Here is a 5,583-nt window from a genome sequence, read left to right as displayed (position 1 = left end):
GATGAGGGTCTAGCACGGTTCATAATCTCAAATAATCAGGGAGAAGCTTTCAAGTTAAGTGATTTTTTATTTATATTCACAAAAAAATCATGATATAGATGAAATAAATTATAGGCAAAGTGTGTAAAAAAAGTCCTTTGCTTATAAAGTATTTAACTTCTTCGTATAAATAACTTTTGAAAATGCTATTCTTATTTTTATACTTGACTTCATGGTAAAAGTAAAACGAATTAAGGGGAGATAACAAATCACATAACTGTTCATTTATGAAGCGTATACTATTGTCGGGTTTTGTATTATTGTTCGATTAATGTCGCGGAACATTCAGTGTATAAATATAATGTAAAAACAATGTAAATCATATTGTAACTGTTATAAATATAAATAGATTGTGAACTAGAATAAAAATGTAGTTATCAGACTGGATTTTCTTTTAAGGTCCCGTTGTCATGCCGAGTCCAAGGTAGTTCCCAAACAATGCAACATCAATGTGAGCAGTTGCCCGCAAAATAAAATTAAGAACTATATGAAACAAAGATAACAACACAGATTCCAAAGACGGGACCAAGCTCTTGCATAATACTTGTCCTAAAGGCTGTGTGTCCTTTTTTTTGTTTATTGTTTTGTCATAAATTCAATACTCCAGACCTTGAAATGCTTTTGACCTGTAGCGATATCCGTGTTAGAGCCTGACTGCTGCTTTTAATACAAGAAAGCTACTGACTAATGATTCACAATGGCAAATGTCGAAGTCTTTTCATCTCGTCCACTTTTTTAGTTTATAAATGATTTGTCACAGAAGTTTACTTGTTATAATTAATATGATTTTGTAAATGTTGTAGTTTTTTTTATATCTCACATGAGCTTATGCCATCATTTTACGTAATTCGTTCTTCGTCAGTGTGTCCGTCATGGTAATTTAAACATATCCTCTAAAAACCACTAAAACAATTTATAGCAAATTTGAGAGCTGAATGATCCTTACAGTATCTCGTATAAAGTTGTAATTTGTGTTCCGGTCAAACAACCAACATGACCGCCTTGACTAAAAATATAACACAAGAGTCAATTGCAATAATTGTTAATATCCTGAAAACAATTATAGAAGTCCAAAGAAAAATCTGAAAAACACATTCAAAATAATAAATTCCGTTTTTAGCTCGCCGGGGCCCGAAGGGCCCCATGTGAGCTTATGCCATCACTTGGCGTCCGTCGTCTGTCGTCGTCGTCCGTCGTCTGTCGTCGTCGTCTGTCGTCGTTTGTCGTCGTCTCTGTCGTCGTCGTCTGTCGTCGTAAACTATTTCAAAAATCTTCTCCTCTGAAACTTCTGGGCCAAATACCTTCAATCTTTAACTAAATGTTCCTTAGGGTATCTAGTTTATAAATTGTATCCGAAGTTTTGATCCATCGACAAACATGGCCGCCATGGCTAAAAATAGAACATAGGGGTCAAATGCAGTTTTTGGCTTATATCTCAAAAACTAAAGCTTTTAGAGCAAATCTGACTAGGGGTAAAATTGATCAATTGGTCAAGATCTATCTGCTCTGCAATTTTCAGACGAATCGAACAACCCATTGTTGGGTTGCTGCCACCGAATTGGTAGTTTTAGCAAATTTTTGTAGTTTTTTCTTATTATTTTGAATATTATTATAGATATATATAAACTGTAAGCAGCAATAATGTTCAGCAAAGTAAGATCCACAAAAAAGTAAATATGACCATAATTGTCAATTGACCCCTTAAGGAGTTATTGCCCTTTAAAGACAATTTTACACAATTTGTTCATCAAGTTTGCTAACATTTAAAAATCTTCTCCTCTGAAACTACTTGGCCAATTATCTTCAAACTTTAACTAAATGTTCCTTAGGGTATCTTATTAAATTGTATCCGAAGTTTGTATCCATCGACAAATATGGCCGCCATGGCTAAAAAAAGAACATAAGGGTCAAATGCAGTTTTTGGCTTATATCTCAAAAACTAAATCTTTTAGAGCAAATGTGCCAAGGGGTAAAATTGTTTAATTGGTCAAGATCTATCGGCCCTGAAATTATCAGACGAATCGAAACCATTGTTGGGTTGCTGCCACCGAATTGGTAGTTTTAACAAAATTTTGCTGTTTTTTGTTATTATTTTGAATATTATTATAGATATATATAAACCTTAAGCAGCAATAATGTTCAGCAAAGTAAGATCTACAAAAAAGTTAATATGACAAAAATTGCCAATTGACCCCTTAAGGAGTTATTGCCCTTTAAAGACATATTCACACAATTTGTTCATCAAGTTTGCTAACATTTAAAAATCTTCTCTTCTGAAATACAGGTGAGAGATTCAGGCTCTTGAGAGCCTCTTGTTCCTTAGAGGAATTATATCCAATTTTTTTTTCCTCGTTTTTAACAATTATCTTAAATATTGCATTTATACTGAGATTACTATTACACATATAGTTATAGTATTCTCTGATTTATAAAAAAATGGCAAAATCTGTACACAGTTTAAAGCATCAGCAAACTTTATTCAACATCTCAGTTAGATTGGCCGAAATTACCAATTGACTATTTAATTGATTAATGCCTTTGATTATTAACATTTTTTTCAATATCTGTTTTTGACAATGATGTAATAAATAGAGAAACAACAACATGGACAGTAGTTGTATGTCTTAATTTATATTGTATGGCATGTTCCTCCTTTAAGACTTCAGTATTAATAGTAAATCGATGATGGTTTCTTTGTTACAATGTATTATTTGAATAATAATAATTATATAATTAGAAAAAGAATAAGTGGATAAAGTTTAATAATGTTTATCTGCAATTTGTACATTTTCCCTTTGATCTTACTGCCTCATATTTTTTAAGATAATGGACAGGACTTGATACTCGAAAATATTAGGCAATGACGTCATGTATAAGTGCAGCGACGTCGCGTGCTCAAGTCCATCCGCGTCAATTTATCAATGAAATGCACGCGACGTCATTCATACAACCGCACAACTATCCCAACGTTTTGTAGGCGTAAAAGTAGTTTTACCAACTATTTCATTCTACATCATACTCTCAAACATAACGAACCTATAATTATGACAAGTTGCCGATAAAAAGAGTAATGGCATTTTATTTTTTTATATTGACTTCATTAGCTCGAATATCAGATCAACCTAGCGGGCTCGCTTGCTATTCTTGCTGGTAAAGTCAATATCAAAAACAAAAATTATATTATTCTCTATATAACAATAAAAAAAATAAGACAATTAAAGGTCAACATCATACAGATATAAGAAGATGTGGTATGAGTGCCAATGAGACAACTCTCCATCCAAGTCACAATTTGTAAAAGTATACCATTTGAGGTCAAAGCACACCCTTCAACACGGAACCTTGGCTCACACCGAACAGCAATCTATAAAGGGTTTCCAAAAATGACTAGTGAAAAACCACTCAAACAGGAAAACCAAAGGTCTAATCTGTATAAAAAACGAGAAACGAGAAACGCTTATGAACCACATCAACAAACGACAACCACTGAACATCAGGTTCCTGACTTAGGACAGGTGCAAACAAATGCAGCGGGTTTTAACGTTTAAATAGGTGCCAACCTTCAACCTAACCTGAAACAATAGTGTAACATCACAACATAGAAAGACACGTCATGACTGCTTTCAACCGTGAATATACAAATGTCTATATAATAGGTTTAGCACAAACTCGTCCGAGTCTAGGGAAATATAATGAGGTAAAAATGCATAAAAGTTAAAGATAATATTAATTGATAAATTATAAAAAAAAGTTTGTTGAATGATGCAAAAGTTGATAAAAGTGGAGAGAATATGTGTCAATAAATTGTTAAACAAGTATGTCAAGATAGTATATGATTAAACTAAAACAATTGAATAAATAAGATATGTTTTTAGACGTTTTCCTAAAAACTCAAAGTAAGTGTTTATCTTTCTAACGCGTGTTTAATAAAGTTGTCTCAAAAATGTCCAGCAGCTAAATGAAAAATGTGGCAGCTTAGAAGGCATCAAGCTAAGCATAAATACTTTTGGAAACCAATAGATTTGAACAATCTAGATTGTTTTTTTTTGCGTCGCAGTCAAACAATTCTGATGAGAACATGTATATTCCTACTGACGATACTCCTCCCGTCACGTGTCTTGACAATATAATTCTTCAGGAGCATGAGGTGAAAGACATTCTACAAATAACCAATGTTAATAAAGCATCTGGTTCTGTATTAGCTCAAGTTTAAAAGTTATCTCAGATATTTTAGCAAAACCTTTGTGCTATATTTACATTCAAAGGTAGACTAAAATGTATTATCCACTAGCTTAGAAGTATGTTATTCCTGTTTAAAGAAGGACGAAAAAAAATCTTTTGGCAATTATAGACCCATCCAATTGTTGAGTGTTATAAGTAAAACATTTGAAAGATGTATATGTAAACATATTATGAACTTTATATAAAAACTCTTGTCGGATCACGGTACCCATGAGGATCTAGAACTTTCGGTAATTTCAAATAATCTGGGAGTAGTTTTCCAGAAACTAATTTCCTTTTGATATTTACAAATAAATCATAATATAGATTAAACTAATGCAAATATTGAAATATTTTAGTATTAAGCTAAAGGTTTTAAATAAGTTCCTTAATATAATAAGTATTTAACTTATTCGCATATATAACTTTTAAAATACAATTTTTATGTTGTTACCTAATTTCATGTTTAAATAAACGAATTACGAGTAGATAACAAACGACACGACTGTTCATTTTAGACGTGTATACTGTTGTCGGGTTTTGTATTATTGTTCGATTAATAACGCGGAATATTTAGGTATAACTATGTTGGAAAAACAGTGTAATTTCAATTACAATATTTCTTACAATTAACATAAAATTTTAAAACTTTTATTATAGTTTAAACGAAATGTGTGCTAAATTAATCAGGTTACCGCTTGGTACAGACACAAATACCAAAAAACCCTAGTTTTTTCTACCTCTCAGTACAACATATATCTGTAGAAAGAGAGATATGCATATGTATATTAAAGGGACATAATCAGGTGTTTTACCAGAGGTAGATCTAACTGGAAATGCATGAAATTTTCTGTGAGAAAATTGATTGTCATTTAATTTTTTTTAATGATATAAATCGGTTAAATGTATATCTGTTTATGTTATTTTGTTGTTTTATCTAGTTGCAACAGTATCATTGAAAAATTGAAGACAGGTGGTCTATCTTATTATAGAATAAATGTAGAGATACGTCAGACAAAAAGGGGAAGGAAATATTCAAGTAGGTTTTGAAATAAAGGTTTTCTTGGATTACATTGTATGCAATGTAGTCTTTACTGCTTGTATAACAGTATGTAAAATATAATTAAGTTATATCACTGGTACCCCTTCTGTTATCCTTTTTTGCAGGCCCTGTTTCATTTATCAAAACTTGGTGTATCGATATACATATGCATAAAAATCCTATTTCATAATAAACCATTTTACAAAATCATGCAGGTTATTTGTCTCATAATGGTCTTTTGTTTATCTAAACATGTAGTACTGTACCACTCAACATGGGAA

The sequence above is a fragment of the Mytilus californianus genome, unplaced genomic scaffold (assembly GCF_021869535.1).
Source record: "Mytilus californianus isolate M0D057914Y unplaced genomic scaffold, xbMytCali1.0.p SCAF_12, whole genome shotgun sequence".
Taxonomy (NCBI): domain Eukaryota; kingdom Metazoa; phylum Mollusca; class Bivalvia; order Mytilida; family Mytilidae; genus Mytilus; species Mytilus californianus.
This window is presented reverse-complemented; position numbering follows the sequence as displayed.